Source organism: Diabrotica virgifera, chromosome 8 (assembly GCF_917563875.1).
Source record: "Diabrotica virgifera virgifera chromosome 8, PGI_DIABVI_V3a".
In the NCBI taxonomy this organism is placed as follows: domain Eukaryota; kingdom Metazoa; phylum Arthropoda; class Insecta; order Coleoptera; family Chrysomelidae; genus Diabrotica; species Diabrotica virgifera.
Window position 1 is genome coordinate 55,988,358 of NC_065450.1, and position 27,324 is coordinate 56,015,681.

Consider the following 27,324-nt stretch of genomic DNA (forward strand, 5'->3'; position numbering starts at 1 on the left):
AATTATAATTATGATAATTAACATAATTGATTCATTAAATAATTAACATAACAATTACCTGTTAACATAATTGATTAATAAATCTCATAATTGTAATCAATTATATTTTCAGCAACCCAAACAAAGTTGATATTGACAGTTGGTGACAGTAATTAAATATTTGATAATGATCAGTTGATTCCATTTTTGATTACAATTTTCGCACAAATCCGTATTACATTGATTTTATATAGATGTGCGGGATAACAGGCATGGCCAAATTTTAGTCGAGAGATAGTAACAATATCGTGTCTTGAAAAATCTAAATGTTTATGCCAATAATCTCTCAGGATTTTCGGATGTAAAAGACTTAGGGCCGTTGTTCGAACGCTAATCAAGAATTTAATTATACAGTCCCCTTAACAGCCATCAAATAACAAAATCCGTTGTTCGTACGCCAATTAGTGGATTGTAATCAATTATGTTAATTATCATTATGATAATTAACATAATTGATTTATTAATTAACATAACAAATATTAACATAATTAATTAACTAATCAATTAATCTCATAATTGTAATAAATTATGTTTTCAGCAACCCAATCAAAGTTGACATTGACAGTTGGTGATAGTAATTAAATATTTGATAATGATCAGCTGATTCCATTTTTGATTAGCGTTCGAACAACCGGCCCCTAGTCGGACAATTACATATACAGTATTGATTTCATTGAAGTTTCCAGTTATCATGTAGTCTGGTTTTACTTATGGTTATATAATATATTCTTGAAGTCCAATCTCATTCAATGTTTCCTCGACACTGAAAATGCTGTCTTTTGCCAACTGATCTACTTTTTCATTATTTTCAAGACCAATATGAGCTTTTATCCATGTGAATACTATATTACACTGCATAGTTGTTAGATTAAAAAATTCTAGTTTTAAAACAGAAAAAAATATCACCACAATGTTTAATTATAGGTCAATTTGCGTCGTCTTCTGTAAGCGTAAGCGATATATATCCATATCAAAAATAGTAGTTATTATAATGCATTATTAAAAATACCTCGCCAACAAAGCAAGGACATTGAGTATTGAGAGTACTGAACCGCAAAAAAACTAAACTAATGATGTCACAAAACTGGGAAATTTATTTCCTTTAATCCGGATATCTTTAAGTGATTGGAACAATGCCGTAAATAATGAATAAAATATCTTAATGTATGTACACGCAGTATTGTAACTTCAATTTTATTGAAAATTCGTGTAATTCCAAAGAAACATCGTTAAAATAAATAAAGCAGAAAGTGATGATTTCGTTAAAGAGATGGAAGGGGATTGGAAGGTCATCTTGTATATGCACATGGGAATCCATATCCATACCACTCCGGTTAGAATATTCTGTATGTGAATGTCAATGAAAAAGTATTGTGTTCTTGAATGACAATGTGTTTTTGCGATTAGCACTCGATTATTTATTGTTTGCGGTGTTTGGTGCGATCCTGACTAACCTCGTTATCTGGTGATAAATTGGACAATTATTATTAAAACAATAGCAGAAATGTAAGTCGATGTTATTTTTAAAGTTTATACACTACTTCAAAAGATTAACGCACCTCCTTAAAAATGGGTCATTTTTGATGTCTTGAATTTCCTGAACCTGTCGTCCGATTTAAGTGATTTTTTAAAATATGTTATAGCCTTATTCTTTAACAATATCGCTATAATAATATTGTTGCAGACAGGTAAATTGCCATTGCATACCGGGTGTACCAATCAAACTGTGTTTTTTTTTCTCTCAACGTTCACCTCACCCTGTGAAATATTCTAGCATTTATAAAATACTGAAATTAAAACCCAACTATAACCTTATATTTTCTTAACATTATTTTTTTATTCAATCGCTTATGTTGGATAATAAAAAAGTTAGGTACTTTAACAACTAGCCCATGGGCGTCCGCAGGATCAAAACTAGGAGAGGGCAGATTTTAGAAATAAAAAAATTGGTTAGATAAGCAATAATAAATATAGACGTAAATTGAGAGTCTTCAGAGAGGGGAGAGGGTGAAGGGGTTTCCTAAGAAAAGTTTTGAAAATAATGTTTTTGGAGCCAAAATTATAACTCAATGACTTCATACAAAAATGAAGCAAACTAAATATAATTTAAATATTTAAAATTTTTTTAATGATTTTTACAAAAACGTGATGCAAATTTAACAAGTTTATTTCCTTCTGGATAAGTCTTCGATTTGTGAAGCAAGATAAATTGTCTGTTCCTAAACACTATTATTTAAACAACAATTTACGCGGATCTCAATTGTAAATTCTTGTAAAACTTTCTCTACAAACTCTTTCTTTTTTGGTAATATTTGTTTTCGATGAATGCTCATTAGAGCTAACCCATTAAGGCGATCTTCGACCATTGTACTCCGCAGCCATGTTTTTATACTTTGAAGACTGCTGAACGACCTCTCAACTGTACACGTAGTGCAAGGAAATGTTACGAGAATTTCCAGCAATTTTTTTGTTAACGGATAAAAAGTAGTGGACGCTCGAACCACTTCAAAAATTTCAAGGGTGTTGAAGATGTCTAACTCATTGCGTTTTTTTGTTCCAATGCTCTACTCGTACTTCTAGCTCTGCATCTATTCCATTTCTTTCATAGTGGTTTAAGGATTGTTTCAGTTGTTCTAATTTAAGGCCATTTAAATCAATTTTTGATAAATGTTTGGGATGCAGAAGAGTCAGAGCGAAGGCTGGCGTATTTTCTTCGGAAAACCGTGTCTCTAGAGAAGATATGAAAGAATCATGGATCGCCTCCAGTATTTACTAGGCGTATCAGCTGGTTGATTGCTTCTATGCTGTTGCTTGTCTACAGTTCTAGGGGTAGATAATTCAAAACCGCATTCTTCGGCTATCTTATTGGCTTCATGCAATAAAGTGTTTGTTACGTTCTCTGCGTTCTGTCTGTGTTTTTTTTAAATATCCATGATTTGACGAATATGTTCCGCTACCTTTAAAACATTAGTTTGCGCAGATTGTACGCGGTTGACTATAGGCTCCAGGTATTCAGAATATTTTGCAATCACAATGACAGCGACGATAAATCCTGACTTGCATGCCACAGAATGCAACTGATAAGATGTTTTTCTAGTGACCACATTTCCTTTAACGGATAGGGATTGCAAGGCCTGTACAATTTCAATGAAATTTTTTCGAAAAACCCTAATTATCTTGTATTTCTCGAACCACCGCGTTTCGCAGAGGCTAGGGATATTTGCTATCATATTCCTTCTTAATACTGATTCACGGAAGAAATTGGTTGTATAATTAATAGTTGCAATAGTATTTCGAACTTCATTTAAGCTATTTAAATCGTTCACAACTAAATTTAAGCTGTGTGACGCACAGTGAAAAAAAAAAGATTCGAATAGAAAGAAAGTACGAATTCAGGGGTGGTTGCCGTTGCTTGCAGATTTAAAAAAATATTAGGTAAATAAAATAATAGCAGATTTCAAATTTCAAGTTTTGTTACGTTTATGTGGTTTTTTCATCCCAGCTAGAATATAGAAACAGAGTGGTTGCATTCAAAATCAAGTTTAAGTTACAAATTTGTATTTTTCTATATTGCTTATTCACCAATTTTACACTCGCCTCGTCCTCTCTAGGGGGGGGCAGCTGCCCCCCTCTGCCCCTCCCCGTGGACGCCCATGAACTAGCCATGTTTTTCATCAATACAGAATGTGCGACAAACTTTAAAGGGTAATTCTACATAAAAAAAATGACAGTTTGCTTTATAAACTTATCCACAAATGGTTCGTTTCCGAGATACGGAGTGTTGAAATTTTTCTTACAAACTGACGATTTATTTGTTGCTCTAAAACCGGTAGCTATATGCAGATGAAATTTGATGGGTTTTAAAAAGTAATTATTGCGCACTTTTTGACATACAATTAAGAATTTTATATTCACTATTGGGGTGCATATGACGGGTAATGTTACCCGTATGCGCGCCAATGGACAATATAAAATTCTTGATTGTACGTCAAAAATGCGTAATAACTATCTACCTCTTAAAATCTACCAAATTTCAATTGCATATCTCAACCAGTTTTAGAGCAATAAATAAATTTTCAGTTTATAAGAAAAATTTCAACATTCCGTATCTCGGAAACGAAGCATTTGCGGACATTATGTTTATAAAGCAAACTGTCATTATTTTTTCATGCACAATTACCCCTTAAAATTTGCGCACTTATTTCGAAACCCCATGTATTGATGTAGCACATGGCTAGTTGTTAAAGTAGGTACCTAACTTTTTTATTATCCAACATAAGCGAATGAATATAAGAACAGAATATTAAGAAAACCTGAGGCTATAGCTGGGTTTTAATTGCAGTATTTTATAAATACTAGAATATTACACAGGGTGTGGTGAGCTTTGAGAAAAAAATACAGTTTGTTTGGTACACCCGGTAGACATGCCGTGACAATTTACCCATCTTGCAACAATTTTACTACAGCGATGTTGTTGAAGAATAAGGCTATAACATATTAAAAAAAATCACTTAAATGACAAAACAGGTTTAGGAAATACGAGACATCAAAAATGACCCTATTAAAGCTGGTGCGTTAATTTCTTGGAGTATAGTGTATTTGATATTATTTACTTATTACGTGTATTTTTTATATTTTTAATCCATTTAGGTACCTAATCTCAATATATTGTTTTAAATATAGAGGGTGCAATAAAAAGATAGGTCATATTATTTATTTTTTATTTAACGTATGGCTATATCTAGAGCCGGATTTAAGCCTGTGGGGGCCCCTGGGCAGAATTGGTGTGGGGGCCCTACCTCCTACCATTAAAAAAATATTGATCTACTTTTATAAATATAATTTTAAATAATAAAAAGTACAAGAGCTGTAACTTGTTACAGTAAAATACTAAAAATAATAGTAAGATGTATGGTTAAAGTCCGGGAACTTTTCGAGATATTTTAATTAAAAATTTCTTGATTATGTGGGACATAAGTTGCATTTAGACATCGTGGCCAATGCTCATTGTAGAGAGATGAGTCTAACACTCTTGGCCCATCATAAACCGAAGTCGATTTTTAATTAACTTAAATTTTAAGAATGATATCTAACCACTGCAGTTAGTTAGCATCAGACCTAAATATTAACAAAGTGTCACCTCAACATTTGGAAAAGCATCATTCATATTCTTTTTTTTTTAGCAGTTGGTACATTTGAAATTCTTTGCTTATATTTAAGAATCTTACAAACTGTACCAGATGGACACATAAGTTTTCATCTAAAGCATTGCTATAAATGTTGGTAAGCTTTAGTGAGTGAGCTTCAATTTCATTCAGAGTTAAATTTTCCAATTTTCCAAAATGATGTAAAAATCCAAAATTGGAATGGATGGAATCCTATGCAGAAAGCCTCTGACTTAGACGTAATCTATAATACCGATAAAATTTTGAGTTCTAAACTTCCCCGATGTTCTCATATCTTTCGAAATTGTCACGTCTTGACTGTAAAATTTGTATAAGTGATCTAAGTGCTGCCACTCCTGAATTAAGTTCAATATTTGTATCTTGAAGAATACGACTTGTGCTGTTTGTCCTCCCTGATATCCTCTCTGTTTCCAGTAAACACATTCGATTATAGGTACAACAAACCATTTGCAGTGAGTTTTAGATTGTTGCTCATAGTCTTCCGAAATTTTGGATATTGCTCCTTTAATCTGAATATAACCTTTAACTAGTTCTTTTGCGGCATTATCTCGATGACCATCTAGTAGTATTTGCTCTTTTAGGAACAATAATATTTTTGGCACGGTCTGTATTGCTGTCGCTTTAAGACGCAGCTTTAAAACATTCTGTTAAGTTGTATCTATATGTAGAGGCAGTGAAAAATATATATAAGCTAGTTCTTCTAAGAAATTAAAGAATGCGGTGCTATGCTAATGCATGATAACACTCAGTTGCAGCTTTTGAAATTAAATTTAGAGAGTGGGCGACACAAGGAATCCACAACTCCAAGATGTTAAGGTACGTATCCATACGTGGTTGCTCCGTGCTCGGTGTAGCAGCTCCACATAGTAGATACGTTGGTGATCGCCAACCAGTGATTTAACCGGTTTGCTGTTTATATGTAGGGGAGCGCATGCCGTATCCATTTAAGCAGCTACACCGAGCACGGAGCACCCACGTATGGATATGTACCTTTTGTTGTATAATTTCACCCTGAACACCATTGTATTTTCCATTGATATCTGACGCATTAATCTCTGATAAAAGATAGTTGACATGTCCGCTTCCAGGATTTGAATATTTATTAAAATATGGTGCTTCAAAAATTGATCATATTCAGCTAATAACTGGAGTATTTTCAAATAATTTTCATTTTGTGATGAACTCGACAACTCCTTTTCGCTGCGAAATGCTAAATCTCGTTCACAAATAAACTTTATAACTCTAAAATTAGTCTTTGAGTTACCATTTTCCAATAATTTTTTATTTCTTCGGTCTGTTTTGCTACTTCAGTATCAATACGCCCAATTCTTTCGTGTGCTTTAGACATTTCGTGATCCATAAGCCTACTATCTGCATCTACATGTTTCCTATCACAAAATTCTCTTCTCATCACTTTATAAGAATTTACAAACGAAGCAATACACCCACCCGGTGGAAGGTCAAAAACATAACCATGAACAATGCAATATTATCACTCCTTCGCTCCTTCATTTTATACTTGTCATACATTGTTCCTGTATCTCCTGCCAATATCTGTTTAAATGAATCTCTTATGTCTGGGACTTTGTGGGGGCCCCCGAAATGTGGGGGCCCCGGGCAGCTGCCCAGCCTGCCCTCCCTTAAATCCGGCCCTGGCTATATCACAGTTTTTGTATAAAAATAAAGATCACAATACATACATACTAATCGATGATCCTGTTATACCTTGAGGTGTCGAGGTAACACAATCATTATAAAAAAAAATGTCGAGATTACAATACATTATAAAAAAAATAATTAATTTTTATAAACGAAAATTTAGTTGATAAATATATTGAATTGAGTCATTGGTCATAAATTAAATAGAATGGTCATAAATTAAATCACATATTCTGGGCTGTGATCAAAAATAGTTTGATTAAACATAACTTACCTAAGTACAAATGTGCACGTAGAAAAAAATTACAGCTCTTTGAAGTTTCAAAATAAAAATAGATTTGTTCCAATATATCGAAAACTGTTACAGATTTTATATTGAAAATGGACATGTGGCTTTCTTATCGCAGGAACATTTTGAAGAAAAAAAATAACAGTGAAATGTGTGCATCCCATAGAAATTTTGTTCTGAAGCTATTTCCTTGTGGCATTTTTATAATCAACTATTTTTAATGGGAAATAAGCCACAATTTTACCAAAAAAATGATTTTATTAACGTTTCGACGCCCAAGTTGGGTGTTGTTTTCAAAATACAAAATACTACTACTTAAATTAAACAAAAATGTTGTTGCTTAGTAAAAAATTCTTCTAATAATTTATTTAATCTGACTCATTTATATCGGCAATTCTGACATGTATTATACAGTAGAGTAGAAGACTTTAAAATGATATTGCCAATATTGAGATGAGTTGCGTTCCTGGGACGACTTTACTAAAAGATAGTTCATTTGATAACATGAAATCAAAATCAACCCAACTCAAGAATATCCGTCACAAAGAAATCATAGCATGTGATCTGTCTTTAAAAAGACAACCAAATGCAACGGTGGCAGTAAAATTCTCGCGCTAGAGACTCCATAGTAAATCACGAGAGAAAACCAGGAAAAAATAGAGCCAAAATGACTTGTTCTAACGAAAATTCATTGTTAGAAGAAAAACAATTGTTAACATCTGTTTTATTAAAAAACTATATATTTGGTTCCAGAATATGTGATTTAATTTATGACCTACACCCTTTTTACACCCTATATTTTAGTATGAATGTTGTTTATTAATAAAATAACTTTTTTTTCTCCGAGTAATTGAGGTTGGTAAATCTGTCTGAAAAGCTGATATATAATTGACCTAAATGGCCCTAATACGCTACCCTGTGGCACTCCTGCTTCACTTACATATACGTCTGAAAATTCTGAATCATTTTTAACTGGAAAGTATCCGTCATTCAAGATATTTTTGCTTTTTGACATTTTCTTCACTTTAATATTGTTTACTAAGTTCTATATTAATCTACTCCATATAAATAAACATTGTTTTCACGTTGTGAATAATTGAAATTTATATACACGTGTTTAAGTAAGAGGAAATTGTTTACCTATATGCACGGCTGACCTCGTAGGTTTTGTTTGAAAAAAATACATTCTTTAACCGAATTAAACTAAATTAAAAAAAACTAGCACAAAAGGGAGGATAATATTAACTTTCACAAAAATACATGGATTGAATGATCGAAATAAGTAGCCAATGCAAAGCTCCCGGAAGTTAAATATTATATAGATATAATTTTATAAGATTTTTTCACCTACATGACTAATCCGTTATTGAAATTACTCCAGCTATCATACATTTTTTAAAGGTTAACTGCATGTATTTTGAGTGAGTTTAATTTTATACAAAAAAAAACAAATAAATATTACACTGCGGACAGAATTCTGACATGTGCGGGCAGAACCTAATGTACCTATTGTTCGTCCGCTATAACTTTTCCCATGCGTCACGATTCATTTTCAAACAAATTAAGTTAAAACATAAAGTGAAACGTACGCCGATGTGTGTAGTATATAGTATACAGTACACAATATGAATATACACATCGAAGATCGTTTCAGTTTATGTTTTGACTTAATTTGTTTGAAAATGAATTGTGACGCATGGGAAAAGTTTTAGCGGACGAACAATATTTGTGTTTTTTTTTTGTGATCGCCAAAACCAAAATATCAACATTTATTTTTTTCCAAGCCATAGAAGCACCTGGTGTTCAGGGTTACTGCTAAGGTACGTCTTTTAGAGTTTCGATGGTACGATGGTTTCGATGATTTTGGCACCCAATTGATGCAAACAGATTACTCAGAGGATTTTGGTGTCGCGTTTGGGAACAAATAAATATTACACTGCGGACAGAATTCTGACATGTGCGAGCAGAACCCAATGTACCTATTTGTGTTTTTTTGTGATCGCCAAAACAAAAACATCAACATTTATTTTTTTCCAAGCCATCGAAGCACCTGGTGCTCAGGGTTACTGCTAAGGTATGTCTTCTGGAGTTTCGATGGTACGATGGTTTCGATGATTTTGGCACTCAATTGATGCAAACAGATTACTCAGAGGATTCTGGTGTCGCGTTTGGGAACCTCCCGTTTATATAAATTTAGTGCCCAAAATCCTCGAAACTCCAGAAGAGCCTCAGCAATGAGCCTGGGCACCAGGTGTTCCGAGGGCTGTTTCATCCATTGAGTACCGAAACCCCTCGAAGCTCCAGATGACATGCCTAATTAATTCAAAGAAATATAGAAAAAAAAAATATCCTGTTGGTGACACAACCCCCCTCCAGGCCGAAATCAAATTTTTTGAGTAGTATCGACATCTATAATAATAACCTATATGTTTCCTGCAGCCGATTTTGATGATATACATATTTATAAACAAATGAAGATCAAAAAATGGTAACTTTTCGCTTTTTTCGTCTATTACCAAAAAGTTAAATATTTTAAAAAAATTTTAGAGTAAGAAACTCATAAATCGTATAAAAAACTTCAATATGACGTTCGCTGTATATGTCTATCCTTATTGGTTGCTTAGAAAATTGAAAAATAAATAATAAATTTTGAGTTATTATAAATATTCATATCTTATGTAAAAATTAACTTAGAACCATCTTATTACATGGAATGCTGAGACTTCTGATGCTTAAATCATACCCTAAATTTCAAAGCAATTGGTCAAATAGTTTAAAAGTTATTTAATTTGTTTATCCCAAACTAACTTTTTTGTGCAACACTATAAGTCAGAAAATGATGAAGTTACAGTAATAGTTTGAATAGTTTATGAAAGAAGAAGATTTACACTATTAATTTAATTTAAAAAAAAATGACAAAAAATAATTCTAAATATTGCAAAATTATTTTGCAAGAACATGTAAATTAAAAAGGGGGGCTAACTTCGTCCCTAATTGTCCTAGGACAATTGTTTTGCTTTCTAAATGTGTATAAAAATTCAGTCTTTGTAAATATGAAAAAAATCATTTTTCTACGGGTATCGGTTAAAAAGTTATTCTAATTGTTTATAAGTAAGCAAAAAATCGATATATTTTTGCAAAATAATTTTGCACTGTTTAAAATTACTTTTTAAACGCTTTTATTTAGTTCAATAGTTTGCGTCAAATCTTTAGACCTTAATGTGAGTGCCTTTTCTCCAATGCAAATGCATGAAAATTTTCAGACATATGCATTCGCGGGAACAATACACGAATAATCAATAAAAAAAATTTTATGTTTATTAATTGTTTAAATAAAAAACGATTTTAATGGAAAATGCTTAAGTTCTCTTGTTTTTTACAATGTAAAAACTTGAAACTTTTAAATGCTGTATAAAAGGTATATTTAAAAAAACCCTCAAAAGGGCCACATCAATTCACATAACTAGTTTTCGACTGGTTTACCAGTCATCATCAGTGCTTACCTAAAATGAATATAACCTGATAAAAAGGGGGCAAAGATGTGGGGGGGATTTTATCAGGTTATATTCATTTTAGGTAAGCACTGATGATGACTGGTAAACCAGTCGAAAACTAGTTATGTGAATTGATGTGGCCCTTTTGAGGGTTTTTTTAAATATACCTTTTATACAGCATTTATTGTTTTTGTATCACATGGTATACAGCCAACTACAGGAAAACTTTTTTCCTTGTGGATTTTTGAAACTTTTACGTGTTGTAGCTAATGATATGAACTGTATATAATTTCACTTTTTACGTTAATTGTTTACGTTATGCTTCATAAATAAACAATAAAGTTTCAAATTTTTTGCCGATTCCGACTACTTTTCATGTTAGTACATCATAATATGTTTTATACATATTTTAAGAAACATGACGATATATTTTAATGTTTGAAAAGTGTAAGACTAAAAAGTAAAAAATAAAAAAATATGAAAAAAAAATTTTAAGAAACGCTTTTCTTTAGTTACGAGTGACTAAAATTAAAAATATTATAAAAAAATCAACCAAAAAGCAAAAAATAAAAAAAATTGAAAAAATCTAACGCATTCGTTAAAGAAAAGCGTGGGGCGAAAACCGTTTATTCGATGAAGACGCGCCACGCTTTTCTTTGGCGAATGTGTTAGATTTTTTCAATTATTTTTATTTTTTGCTTTTTAGTTGATTTTTTTTATAATATTTTTAATTTTAGTCACTCGTAACTAAAGAAAAGCGTTTGTCAAAAAAATTTTTTCATATTATTTTTTGTCATTTATTTTAATTAGGGTAATAGTATAAATGTTCTTCTTTTATAAACTGTCCGAAGTATTACTGTAACCTCATAATTTTCTGGCTTATAGTGTTGCAAAAAAAAATTAATTTGGGATAAACAAATTAAATAACTTTTAAATAATTTGACCAATTGCTTTGAAATTTAAAATATAATTTAAGCACAAGAAGTCTCAGCATTCCGTGTAATAAGAAGGTTCTAACTTAATTTTTACATAAGTTATGAACATTTATAAAATCTCAAAATGTATGACTTATTTTGCAATTTTCTAAGCAACAAATAAGGATAGAAATATTCAGCTAACGCCATATTGAAGCTTTTTATATGAGTTATGAGTTTCTTATTCTCAAATTTATTTAGACTTCACTATAATGCTTCACTTTTTAGTAATAGACGAAAAAAGCCAAAATTTACCGTTTTTTGATCTTCATTTGTTTATAACTATCTATGTATATCATCAAAATCGGCTGCAGGAAACATACCTATAGGTTATTAATATAGATGTCGATACTACTCAAAAAATTTGGTTTCGGCCTGGAGGGGGATGTGCCACGAGAAAAATCTTATTTCTCTGGACTAAGTCTCAATAACAACATCTGGCCTTATTTTGATATACTTATTTTGACATGTTTATGCGTTTTGAATGCGTTCTACTCATTTTAAAGGGCAATTATGCATTTCCACCCATTTTTGTATACGCTGTGAGCTCGTACGTAGAGGGGATATTTAAAAATTCGCGAGCGCCAGTAGTGACAAGTCTGTAAACCTTTACCGGAAATTTGACGTAAATGTCAAAGTGGTTAATTTAAAATTAAAAACATTAATTATAAAAAATATTAGTTGGTCAAAGCTGTGGTATATATTTTTACCTTAAATATACTTACGCCTTAAATACTGAATTTAAGTTTTTTGTAATGTTCCGTAATATGTAATTATAAATTAATCTATTAATCTTAGCGCCATCTACACGATAATTGTGAAAGTATCCGAAGTAAGAAATTAATATTTCATCAATAGAACGTCAAATGATTAGCAAAATCTTAAAAAAATCGATTACAATTTAATTACTTTTTTGCTTTGTAAATATTAAGCGATAACAATTAAGAGGAAACAGTAGCGATCAACAGGTAGCGAAAACGCGTTCTAAGATTGCGGCTGTAATTTTGAATATTTTTTCGAGATATTTGGCACACGTATTCGTAATATAATAAAGAATGGCGGTACAGAGCCCAATTTGAAAAATATATTAATATGTGGAAATTACCCTGTAATTAAATACAATATTAAAATAACGAGCCTGTACCGCCATTAAGAAGAACAAAAAATACACTTTCTTCAAATAAACTTTTTTATCCGATGCCTAGATTTTGTGTCATTTTGGAACTACTAATGAAATAAAAAATTTTAGTAGCTCCAAAATGACACAAAATCTAGGTATCGGATAGAAAAGTTTATTTGAAGAAAGTGTATTTTTTTGTTCTTCTTAATGGCGATACAGGCTCGTTTTTTAATATTGTATTTAGTTATAGAGTAATTTCCACATATTAATATATTTTTCAAATTGGGCTCTGTACCGCCATTCTTTATTATATTACAAATATGTGTGCCAAATATCTCGAAAAAATATTCACAATTACAGCCGCAATCTTGGAACGCGTTTTTGCTACCTGTTGATCGCTACTGTATCACCTTAAATAATAAATTTAAAAATTACCGGTAAAAGTTGTATTACTATTCCGTTAGGAGCGACACCAGCGAAGCTCAGAGCGTATAGTAGACTCTTTTCCTAACGTCAACGTCATCCTGAACACAGTGCCAAAATTGCAAATCTCTAGGTGCTGTATTTAAAAATCGATTTGTTCCGATGCTTTTAGTGCTAAATGTCCTGGTCTAAGTACTCTAAGTGTAGCTATGTAGACGTTGACATTTGTCGCATTCAAGAGACGAAAAAATGACGAAGCGGTTCCGCAACTGTTGAGAATTCGTTCTCTCAATGTGGCGCTACTTGCAGAACATGTTACGGAACGGTTGCCATGGCAGTGAGCTCATTTTAATTCCGCTACCTCCGTCCAACGTATGCTACTTTTGTGAATTTGTCAATAGACTTGTTGAAAGATGGCGTGAAGTACTAATAATTATCAAATGGAAAATATCGCAGAGGGTAAACAATCCATGGTATTTGACCATGGTTATGAAGTAAAAAATAATTTATTGTGCAGAGGAAGGTTGTAACGGTCCGAAAGTCATTATTATTTTTGCTCCACCTTGTATGCTAAATCCGTTTCAGAAATTGTATTGAGTTGTTGCGTAGAGTTAGGTCATCTGTGATTCTTTTTCTTTTCTCACAGTGTTGGATCGATCTTGTGTTTCTCGTGAATAGATAATTTTTTATTTCTCCACGTGATTACGTTGTTTCAATCCTCCTAAGTGATCTTTAGCTATAAGTCTTTCAGTAATGGTTTTTGGTGACTGTGAAACTGGAAAATGTTTATCTTATCGGGATAAAGTGGTTCAGAGTTTTATCAACAAGTCGCAAGTGTCTTTTTCCTGAGTCAGCGTTATGATAAAGGTTGCACGAACTACTAAAATCGGTTTTGTTTACCCTCTTGGTGATTGGAAGAGCTGTTTTTGGTTTACGCCAGAAGGTTTAACCCAGAGCGTATTTTGCATTCTCCTATTGGTTAAGATTTTGATTAAGTGAGTGCCTTAAGTCTGTAATTGGTTGTGATTATTATTGATGGGGAGATCAAATGATTTTGGAAGGGGCGTTTGGTTTCTGAGGATTAAGTTTGAGAGGTCAAAAAATTCAGTTACGTTGGAGCTGTAAAGAAGTCAAGTTTGAGTTAGGCTCGGAGGTCTGCAGGGTTGCAGTACCTGAAAGGTTGAACTTCCATTTTAAGTTTGTGTAAGGTGAAGTGATTGTGCAATTTTATTGCAGAAATCTTTGTGTTGGAGCTAAAGTTTTCCACTATGGTCTAAACAGGTTAGAACACCGCGTTTTCGGCGTTTCTAGGCGAACGCGACTACTTATACCAATGCGGTATATAATATTTTCGGATGCAAGCAGGAGTTAGAAGTTTTTGTGTTAGCAGTTTCTGACATCATAGTTAATGCATGGACTTGCTTTTATATTTTTCTTTGATCCCGTTTAATATACGAAAGGACTACTGAGTTCTTCAATATTTTTGTTCGAGTAGTGCCGATTTGTTTTAAGAAATAAATGCTGAATTTTTCTATAAACTATGGAAACAACCATTCATTGATGTACTCTTAATGTATCTATTCCTTTGTAAAGTGACATTTAGTGAAGTGGACTGTGCCTTGGACTTAAAACCAACCAAGAGAAGATACAGGACTAGTACAAGGTATTATTTTTTATGTAAACTTTTCATTTTTTAAAGCTTGTTTAGACGCTGCCATATATTGTCGCAGATTATAAACTTGAAACAATTCAATCGTTACAATAAATTGATGCAATCCGATACCAACTACAATTCCGATAAATCGCTGCAATGTACCGTTTACACACAACGATACATTGAAACAACTCGATTGATATCGATAAATGGCTCGGATTTATCGAGGTGTCTAAACGCTGCCTTAATGGCTAACTATTTCACCGACGAGTTCAAAATGTTCACCTAATTGGTGTTTTCTTCTACGGCTTAACTCTTGCAGGACCAACCTTTTATTAGAAACATTTGATTTCTTGCTGTGCTTACCGCATACATACTTCTGGCATGGTGTTTTTGCCCACTTATTGATCTGTTTTCTTTTAGAGTTTGCTAATTTGCAAAATTATTGGTATCGTCCCTTTCCATTTTGGGATGGTGTTAAAGGTACTCAAGGGGGATTATTTATGGTCCACAGTCCACTGCCAAGTTTTTATAAAAGTATGACGAAATGAATTCAATTATCGAAATAATAAGTACAGCATCTAATAGGACAGTAGTACGCCAACAGTAGTACGTTCTAGGGTTAATTTTATTGTATTTTGTTTCGTTTATAGCCCTTAAGATTTATGTTTTTTAGTTGTAAGATTATATCCCTGTTCAATTCAAATCTTCCAGACTGTGGTCTATAGTTTTATTGATATCTACGGATGTTATAATGTGGTTAAAAACGACAAAAATGCGGTTAAATAATTGTTCAAATTTCCTGTTGCAAAAATCACGTAGTTGAAAATTATTTTAAAATAAAATATATTTTGCCCAATACATACATAGTGTGGAAATCACTTTGTGGAATAAAATTGTTTGGGTCCTTATTTTAAAAAAGTAAACGAACGATGGGATTCGTTAACTTTTAAATTAAAATGTGTACTTTTTGACTATATTTGAATGAACAGGGTGATTCACGCAAGTCTAGCGTAGTTTACCATCTTTATTTTTAATGAAACACCATGTATTTTTTAAAATTGTTAAAAGCTCCTTAAGAACATAATCTCTCTCACACACACACATGCTCGTATCAACCCCAGCCCCGGAGGACATGTGTGTTCCAATGGAAAAGTGGGACCCACATGTCCGAAGATTAAACCGGTCACACTCCGTAATGGAGTGGTACCTATTTGACCCCCAAGCTATACCACCACCCCTTCCCATTGAAGGACATACCGAATGGGGAGGCGTTGAACTTAACGTTACTTTGGATGCCCTGGGTAATGGGACATCCTCTGTATTACTTCATGTGGTTAAGCCACCTGACATTAGGGGTAGCTAGAAGAGCTTTTCTCCCTATTAATGACTAAGTTAATTTGTTACTTTACTTTGGACTTGTGTCCTAAAAAAATGTGTTCTTGGCATCAAGGCACCGATCTAAATCGGTGTCTCGCTGTCCAGACCGTGTGTGCTCGGCACTCAGCCGCCGAATTGGCAAAATAAATTTTGTTCTCCTCGACGGCTGAGCTCCCGAAAGGTGTGGCCATCAAGCCCACGTCTGTTGGTACGTGACCTCGATGCTCAACTTCCGCGACTATGGTCCATTTGACCTAACTGAAGGGTACTTAGTGTCAGAAGAGTGACGTTTGTGCTTCGACTGTCCTGTGGCTATCTCAATTATTCATTCTTAAGGGTTTCCTCTATATCCAGCTAACTGCTGTCTAGGCCGTCTATGTACCGCTCTTTGGTTTTCGTCATAGTAAGTCAATTCTCTTAATAATCTGCTGGAATGGTTCCTGATGTTGTCGAATATTTCGTGTGCTCTTTCGTCTATCATTCTCAGGACTTTCTTTTGTTGCGTGTGTCCAAATACGTATCTTAATGGGACATATCTAGGTATATTCAGAGCTTCCCTAATCATGTGGTTTTGGATGGTTTGTATTTTTTTCTTGTTGGTTTTACACGTGTGCGGATGTCAGTGTTGGAAAAATTATACAATTTGCCATATTAATCTTAAATCTGAATGAGTCTTAAATCTCAATTTACTCTTTCTACCTATTAGCGATGAGAGTTGACTCCTAGGAGCTTTAGCTTTGTTGATTGTTTATTTTACGTGTTCTGTAAAGGTAAGCGTTTTGTCCAACATTACGCCCAGGTATTTGGCTTGATTTGACCATTCAATTTGTGTATCAAATAGGGATAGTACCTTATTTGGTCTGCCTCTTCTCTTTTGGTACATGATGGCCTGTGTTTTTTCAGGATTGACAGCTATTTTCCTCTGCACACACCATTCTTGTAGTTCGTCAAGAGCTCTTTGTAGGTGTCTTGTTGCAAAATCTGGGTGGGTACTGCTAAAAGCTATCGCTGTATCATCTGCGTAGAACATAATCTCAACGAATTACATATGAAATTTTAAATTATACAGTGTAGAAACCACTTCACTTATGGAATAAAATTATATGATTTTTAACTCTCGGTCACTTTAAGTGCAACCACTGTTACATAAGTAAAATCAATGAGGCTGAGTTGAATATTTTGTCACGTTTCAGGGAGGTCATTATGAACATTTTTTGTAGTTTTGCGCCTATTTAAAATTTTATTCTTACTTTATATTATTATTATTCTGGTTTAATGCCATTGTGCTAGTTATGATACGAAAAAAAAAGAAGAAAGATTTTTTGTCACAAATTAAACGAAGAATTAAAAAACGAATTTTAATTTGAAACATCTCGGCGGCATCCTATTTTTTCTTTTTTTCAGGCCCAGGGATTTATTTATTTTTAGGTTTCTATAGCCTATCTAATTTCCTTTAGGCTTGGTGAGGGATTTCTCTTTCGACAGTTTGATACTCATTTTTTCCGTTATGTCCATCATCGTTTTTTTTTCATTGTTTTCATCAGAGACGTTATGGATATTTAGGAGTTATTCAAAATATTTAACCCATCTTTCGATAATTTTATTTTGGACGATTTTTACAAGTTTGTTATCAAAAGAAGAAAAAATGTGTACCTATGCATTATGCATGCATAGTACCTATTTATTTTATCGAAAAATTAATAATAATGATAATAAATATATCTGGGTATCTTTTTGCATGTACTTTTCACAATATTACATTTGTCATGAACTCACGAAGAATACTAATAATAACTACTTATCAGAGTGTCACTTTCTTGAGAGATAATTTTTTTTAAGTCTGTTTACAATTACAGTACATTACAAACAAAAGTTATACTCATATTATGTAAATTAAATAGAATTATTTATACAAAATATCAGTTTTTGATAAAACATAATATGGGTGCCCAGTTCATTTGAATATTAATTATGGGACCATTGACATCTAATTCCACGGACATTGTTTTGACTTTTAAATAATACATTTATGTTATTATTATTTGGGGTTTTTACCAATGTATTGACATAAATTAAGCACAATGGGACTATATTCTGGTCAAAAAAAGAGGAAATACCACATTTGTATGGTGCATTCACAGTAGCCGGTAATTTGGTTTCGGATTCTACATATATATGTAGTGGTAGGGGAGCCCAAGCGGGGATTTTTGCAGTTACTCGAGCGCGTCAGATTGGCATATGGGGAGAAACCTGGTACCCTGTAGATGTACCTCTACCATATATTGGCTCTTAACACAGGGGAGTTCGTTAAGGGGGGCCCGAAAAACAAAATCTATCCTTAAAAATACTCGAAATTGTCAGATTACGATAAGGTAAGTTAAGTACATGCAAAAGAGTGTATATTTCAAAAATCTGATGATTTGAGCCGGGCGGGCGTAAGGAAATGGGTGAGTCCCAAAGTTTCACAAGAAAAAAGCGAATATTTCGCGAAATGAATGACAGATCGAAAAACTAAAAAATATGTGCTCAATATTTTTTAAAAATCTATCGAATGATACCAAACAAGACTTCCCACGGAGAGGGGTGGGGGGTAAATTTAATATTTTAAATACGAATCCCGCGATATTTCGCGAAATGAACATCAGATCGAAAAACTGTAAAATACACTTATTCAATATTTTTGAAAAATCTATCGAATGGCACCAAACACGACCCCCCACGGAGGTGGGGTGGGGGTTACTTTAAAATCTTAAATAGGAGCTCCCATTTTTTAGTGCAGATTTGGATTCCTTATGCAAAAATAAGTAACTTTTATTCGAAACAGTTTTTCGAATTATAGATAGATGGCGTTATAATCGGAAAAAACCAATGTTGGAACTGAAAAATTAAATTAAAAAATGGCAAGCGCCCACTAAAATGGAAAACTTTACTTTGGTTTTACTTTATTTTTGGTTTTAGGACCTACTCTTCACAACCCAATAGGTCCCCAAAGCGCTCGAGTGACTGCACATTTAGCATACTTCGCTCCCCTACTATAGGTACTACGTAAATAAACTAACAGAAATAAATAAAAATAAAATAAAGTAACAAAATAAGTTTATCTATAGTCCGTCCGTTATAATTTTTCCCATGCGGTACGATTCATTTTCAATCAAATTAAGTCAAAACAGAAAGTGAAACGTACGCCGATGTGTGTAGTATATAGTATACAGTATACAAAATGTATATATACATCGACGTTCGTTTCAATTTATGTTTTGAGTTAATTTGATTGAAAATGAATCGTACCGCATGGGAAAAGTTATAGCGGACGGACTATATGTATCTAATTAGCCTTCTGCGGTCCATATTTGGACATATGCCTCCTCAATCCTTTTCCATTCCTTTCTGTATGTTGCTAGAGTCATCCACCTAGAGCCTTCGTGCTTTTTGATATCATCTGCCCATCCCATTCATTAGGGGCCTTCCTATGATTCGTTTTTTTTTGTTCCATCGTTCTTCTTTTTGTCTATTGTGTCCGGAAAATCTCCATTTCAATTTTGCAACATCTTGTCTAACATCCCTAACTTTTGTTTTCTCTCCTATCCACTCGTTTCTTTTTATCCATTAGTCTTATGTGCAACATTTGCCTTTCCATTGCTCTTTGCGTTCTTATGATTTTGTTCATGTTTGCTTTTTTATTATATTTATTAATGTTGATTTTTATACGTTTTAGACATCCCTCAAAAAAAATATACAAAAAACTTAAAAACGGCTTCAGCCACTAAACAAATCAATAAAATATTAACAATAGGCGAAAGCCACAAAAAAATATTAGTAACAAAACCCAAAAAACGGGCATGAGGGGCCCACATCCTCGAGCGCCGAGTCACCGAACTGGACATAGCCCAAAGCGGGGACTCGGCGCCCGAGCAAGCAAAACAGATCGAAGATAAGTCACTAGAGATAGCGGGAATAGAGCGCCTCACGCTGGCCTGCATTGATCGGGATAGGATTTCATATGGGAGTCCGTGTACCCAAGACTCCCATATGATAAGCACTTTGCTGATTGAGAGCCCCTATAGCGCATCAGAGTGCTATCGGGGGGTAAGTGGATGGTCTGGAGCATTGAAGCGGGGTGGAGTGATTCCTGCTTACGGGAGTTAATCCTCCTCGCCCCAATGAATTGTATCACCCGAATGTCATTCTCTAGGGGTGAGCAAATCTCCCAGGCTGGGTTAAATCACTGTGCTTGCTTGCTTGCTTTTTTAAGCGTTTACGTTTGGAAACCATAAGTGAGAATAGGGAATACGCATTGATTGTATACATTAGTCTTAAGATGTTGTGGATATCTTTTGTTTTTAAGTATGTAGCTTAGTTTGGCAAATGCCGCTCAGCCAGTCTAACTCGTCTGTTGATCTCTGCTGTTGGGTTTTCCGTGTTAAGTTTTATAATTTAACCCAGATATATGTGTGTCTACGGATGGGGCGCCCAAGAGGAAAAACTTTTTATTTTCAATTTTAGCGAAAAATGTCATTATTGATAAAAAGTTTTGCTTGTTCTACAACCCAATAAAACGAAATAAAATTCAAGTTTTTCAAATCCTGTTTAATTTTGTAGCCAATTTTATGTAAATCCCTATAAATTTTTGCACAAGTTTGAAATTGTAACAATAATAACTTAAGAGAACAACCCTTTTGCTTCTTAGGATTATAAAGCCAGACTTTGTCGTTCTCCATGAAACATCTAATTATTTAATAATTAAGTAATTATTATGCCAATAATTTTAATAATGAAATTTATCACAAAATAAATTCTTAAACATTGAAGAAAAAAATGACAATTCGCAAATTATTTATCGGAGTTGACAGTTACTAAGCTATATTGGGGCTTGGCAACACTAGATTATTGTTACGACTTCAAACTTAGTGCAAAAATTTATAGGGATTGACATAAAGTTGGCTACAAAATTAAGCAGGATTTGAAAAACTTGAATTTTATTTCGTTTTATGAACAAGCAAAATTTTTTATCAAGAATGACATTTTTCACTAAAATTGAAAATAAAAAAGTTTTTCCTCTTGGGCACCCCAACCGTGGACGTACTGTACAATCATGAACTTGTTTTATTTAATCTTGTCCGTTCCTCATTGTGATGTCCTCATCTGTATTTGTTATGATTTTGGTCTTGCTATAATTCATATTAAGGCCTATCTTTCCAGCTTCTATGTCCAGTTCTTTCATAATTTCAAACAATTCTTCTTTTTTATCGGTTATCAATACGATGTCATCAGCGTAATTTATATGGTTGTCCAAGCGTTGTCTACAAATTTTTATATGTTTTTCTTCCCATTCTAATTTATTAAAAATATCTTCCAGAGCCTGACTGAAAAGTTTCGGTGATATTGTGTCACCCTGTCTTACGCCTCTATTTATTTGTATTGATTTTGTTCCTTCATAATATACTTTAATTGTTGTTTTGGTTTCCTTATGTATATTGGCTATTACGTCTGTAGGTATATCTGTGGTCAATTCTGCTGTTAATCAAATAACTTTTCACTGATGTTAATTGATGTTAATTTTTTGTATCCAATGTCTTCCTAATAATAAGCACATATTATTATTATACAGGGTGTAACAAAAATACAGGTCATAAATTTAATCGCGTATTCTGGGACCAAAAATAGTTCGATTGAACCTAACTTACCTTAGTACAAATGTGCACGGAAAAAAAGTTACAGCCCTTTGAAGTTACAAAATGAAAATCGATTTTTTCCAATATATCGAAAACTATTAGAGATTTTTTATTAAAAATGGACATGTGGTATTGTTATGGCAGTATTATTTTAGAAAAAAATTATAATGAAATTTGGACACCCCATAAAAAATTTATGGGGGTTTGTTTCCTTTAAACCCCCCCAAAATTTTGTGTACGTTTCAATTTAATTATTATTGTAGCGCCATTAGTTAAACACAAGTTATTAAAAACTTTTTTGTCTCTTAGTACTTTTTCCAAAAGTCAGTTTTTATCGAGATATTTGAATATTTGTCAAATCCACCACATATTTGTATATGGTAAAGTACGATTATGGAGACTTGGTAATAATATGAAAATTTATTTATGATTTACATTTTTAGGTATATTTTGAACCATATTAAAAAAGAAGCCACATCTCGATAAAAGATGCTTCATCAAAAAAATACAAAGAGGCAAAAATGCTTTAAAAACACTGTGTTTAATTAATGGTACCTCAGTAATAGTTTAATTGGAACGTATACAGACATTTGGGGGGTTTAAAGGAACAAAACCCTCATAAAATTTTTATGTAAACATGTTAAAAAAGAAGCCGCAACTCGATAAAAACTGCCTTATCAAAAAAATACTAAGAAGCAAAAAGTTTTAAAAATATTTAATTGAACTAATGGCACCAGAATAATAATTTATTTGAAACGGACACACAAGTTTGGGGGGGTTTAAGGGAACAAAACCCCCATAAAATTTTTATGGGGTGCACAAATTTCACTATAATTTTTCTTTAAGATGTTCTTGCCATAAGAATGCCACATGTCCATTTTCAACAAAAAATCTCTAGTTATAGTATAAAATAGTTTTCGACATATTCGAAAAAATCGATTTTCATTTTGTAACTTCAAAGGGCTGTAACTTTTTTTGTGTGCATATTTGTACTAAGGTAAGTTAGGTTCATTCGAACTATTTTTGGTCCCAAAATATGTGGTTTAATTTATGACCTGTATTTTTGTTACACCCTGTATACAACACTGCCGCCATAACTGTGGTAAAATTAAAGTGAACAGAGGAGTTCGACAGGGGGACACCATTTCGCCTAATCTTTTCACAGCCGTCCTTGAATACATAATGAAATTATTATCCTGGGATCATAGAGGCATTAATATTAATGACGAAAGATTCTTGCACCTTAAATTCACAGATGACATCGGCGAGGCAAAGCATATGCTTGAAGAAATGGCACAAGAGGTATCAGCAGTAGGTCTCCGAATGAACGTAAGAAAAACTCAAATAAGTAATGATAAATTTAGTGCTTGTACAAAACATTAGAATAGACCACGCCAACATAACAGAAACACATGTGTAAATATCTTGGACATGAGATACAAATTGGAAAGAATAACCAAACGCACGAGATACAGCGCAGAATAGGTTTGGGCTGGGCTGCGTTTGGTAAACCACAGGAAATATGTAAAATGATATGCTCATATGTCTGAAAGAAAAAGTGTTTGAAAAGTGCATACCTATTAACATACGGATCAGTTTGGCTTATTGCGTTTTCTTCCGTTTGTTCTCATCACACCCAATCCACTATATTAGTGCCCTTTACCAGCCTGTAAAGGTCCGTTGGGTTTTTTTTTTGTTTTATTTTTGGCTTAGACTTACCGTCATACCAGTGGCGGCTCGTGGCCTTGGAGACAGGGTCGGCAAGGTTTTTTTGTCTCCTCATATAGGTATAACTAAAAGGCTTAAATCATCATAGGAGATTTTGTTGTTTTTTGTTGTTTTTTCTCTCTTGTTTCATGGTGTTTCGACAATACGTGTTGATTCTTTTGAGACAAGGTAAATTCCGTTTATTTAAGGCAGAAATTGGTGGTAATAAGAAAATTGATGAACAGTTTTTTGTAATGAATTGCAGTACTTACTACATAGAATTATACATACATATTTTGTAACTTATCCCACTCTCTGAAAATATTTGGATCGGCATAATTTTTAAGTACTTACCTAACTTGTAATAATAAATATCTTGGAAATTCTTTGGCGAAGGTAACTTTTAAATTTTGAATCGTCAAAGAGGTCAAAAATTTGCATATAATAGTAGGAATCCAAAATTTCAAGATATACTTAATCGTTTTTCGAGATATGTATCATGTCGTTGTCTTTTTTGGGATGGTTCGGAAATATCAAGCGAATCCAAAACGTCAGTGCGTTATATTGGAAACTACTATCATTACGAAAATCTCTGAGATTTTGCACCAGCTTTCGTATTTTATTTTTGGAATAAATAATGTCAGTTGACTGATTTTGAACAACAAGGAATATCTTGGGCAAACTCTGTCTTAAAAATATTTAAAAGAATATTAAAAGAGTAATTATTATTTAATAAAGTTCTCAAACCGATTGCTTCAAGGATCGAGGTATCGCCACTTTCAAAATCATCGCCTTCGATAATAAAATCAAAAACTTCCAAAAGCTGTTCACGAAAATTTGCTACAGATACTAAAAATACCAGAGATAATCTGCTTAGATAAAACTAACCGAGATTTAAAATTTCATCGAGTCTGACAAACTCTTCGCTTTTTTTTCGAAACAAATTTTCAAACAAAAGACGATATTCTTTATTTTTTTACACGTATCATGTAAAACTAAATTCATTATATACGCATAATAGTGAGTAAATAAAGCTTGTGATGCAATAGTTTTAACTTTTGTCTGGAGACCATTCAATTCACCACTCATCACAGCAACGCCGTCATAATATTGCCCTAGTTTGCCCTACCAATTTATTTTTGATATAAAAAATTTGAATCTATTCTGTAAAACACCAAAAATATATTCTGAAGAATGGCGGGCATTCAAAATGGCGACGATATATATGTGACTAATAGCACGATAACTTTTGAACGAAAAGTCCGACTTCAACCAAATTTGGTATATGGGTTCTTTTTTTGGTGTACAAGATCGAGCTCTTAAACCGGAAGAATCGGTTTACCAGAAGTTGTGTTTTTCCTGATTTTTCATGTAAAAATATGTTGTTCTTTTTTCAATTCTTTCACCTTGTATATATTAATTTTTCAAAAAGGTAATACCGGTATTAAAAAGAGCGCAAAAATATTTTGAACATTTTAGTTATGTTAATTAACATTTAATAAATGAATAACTTATCTTCACATGTACCTATGTGCGTCAGACTCGTGCAAATATTATAAGAATTATTGTGCATTTAATGGTAGAAGCATATAATTTGGAACACATATAATACACATACAAAGGTTCAAATTTATATATGAGGCCATCTCCGATTTTGCCTTTTACAAAATGGCGGGCATTCAAAATGGCGACTATACATATACAGTACGTAAATCGTTCTGCTGGACATAGGGAATATACATTGAGATCATTGTGGCAACTGCGGTAACCTGTGTTAGTTGAAACTTCTGTTCGAGTACGAGTTTCTGGTGCAATAGAACTGTTAGAACGAATAGAATGAGTGATTATCAATGCAAGGCAGTCCATAAATAAATCAAAAACAAAGATTATGACTGATGAATTAATAATTTTACTTTAATTTTTAAAATATCTTTTATTTAGAAATTAATTTCCAAATTAAACAGACACTGTAGTTCTACTACAATGTCATGTTTTGACGTTTATTTGTATCACCCGAAATTAATTGTCAATTTTGAGGTTAATGCCCCTTAATGCTAACAACTGTATTGTCATTGAGAGAGCGAAGTTGCCACAATTATCTTAATATAATACAATGTATGTATTTATGTGCCTAAATATATACAATGTATGTTCCCTATGTCCAGCTGAACGATTTACGCACTGTATAACTAATAGCACAATAACTTTTGAACAAAAAGTCGGATGCCAACCAAATGGTATATACAGTGGAACTTGGCTATAGCGTCATTGAAGGGCCCAGTAAAAAAATGACGCTATATCAGAGTGACGTTATAAAAGAGGTAGAAAAAAAATGACATTTTAACGAAGTAAAATTTTATTACAACATTATTGCTGCATTTAGGATAAAAAAATTAAGGAATTAAACATATTATGTATATGAAACTTACATTTTATGAAAAAGTTCTCTAATGCTGAAAAAAGTCAGTTATCTTCTTCTGCACAACCCTTTCCGAAAAATAAAGTTTTTCTGTAGTGTCCTTAATAATCTGAGCTGCTACTTTGGTAGTTGTGGATGCCTCCCTGAACTGGTAAAACCTGGAAATGGTTTCAGCAGCTCTCATTGCTTCTTGGATTGTAGGACAATCAACGCCGCCTTCTTCTTCTTCGTTATCCTCATCAACATCCATTTCCACATTTTGCACTTGTTCCACAATTTCTTTTATCACTTAGAACTTGAAATGTTTCTACCTGATCGTCTACTGAAATGTAGGAGTCAAGATCAGTTCCAAACTCTCTCTGGTTTATATTAAATTTTTGAATCCACTCTGACAAAGGCAGTTCGTCATCCTCGTCAACATCCTGAACATTGGGAGAAACTACAGTCAATTTAGCTTGACGAAAGCACTTACAAATTGTCACTGACGTAACCGCACTCCACGCATTGTCTAAAAACTGAACTGCATCAAGGATGGTAATGTTCACGGGTTCCCCATTGTCCATACAAAAAATCATCCTTTTCAAAAGCTGTTTCCGATAATGGCACTTTAAACTTCTTATGACTCCTTGGTCCATAGGCAGTAAGACACTCGTGCAGTTGGCTGGTAAGAAAACTAGGTTGATATTCGTCAAATTAAGCTTGGGATGGGCTGCACAGTTGTCAACTATGAGAAGAATTTTTCTTTTTTTTGAAGAGAGTTCCTTGTCCCACTTTCTCAATTCTTCTTCAAAAATAGCAGAAGTCATCCACGCTTTTTTGTTGGCTGTGTAGTTTACAGGCAGTGTTTTTATGTTTTTGAAACATCTAGGACGTAAACTTTTCCCAATAACCAAAAGCTTTCTTTTCTCTGTACCTGTCATGTTTGCACAAACAAAAGCCGTGACTCTTTGTTTTGAAAACTTTCCGCCGACACACTTTTGATTTTTGAAGTTTAAAGTTTTGTCTGGCGTTAATTTGTAAAAGACACCAGTTTCGTCACCATTAAAGATATCATCATCCTTGTATGGTTGCCTTAGTTGTGGCCATGTGTTTTGCAGCCAATCACCTGTCACGTTCTCGTCCACACATTTTGCCTCTCCAACAATTTTCGCGAAAGAAATTGAGTGCCGGGCTTTAAACCGATCTAGCCAGCCGTTAGAGCATGTGAAATCTTCCCCAAACAATTTTCCGAACTCTGTAGCTTTCTCCTTTAAAAGTGGCCCGGACACAGGAATATCAGCACTGCGACACTGCTTGAACCATTTGAGC

At 33.3% G+C, this 27,324-nt stretch overlaps 1 protein-coding gene across 1 annotated transcript in view; it reads left to right on the top strand.

The window, feature by feature from the left end:
- The first annotated feature begins 1,348 nt into the window (after positions 1 to 1,348).
- The window catches only part of LOC114337971 (uncharacterized), a 126,145-nt gene continuing 100,169 nt past the window's right edge, over positions 1,349 to 27,324 (top strand). The window contains exon 1 of the mRNA XM_050659012.1: positions 1,349 to 1,545. The gene's annotated coding sequence lies outside the window, so the exon portion shown is untranslated. The remainder of the gene's footprint in view (positions 1,546 to 27,324) is intronic.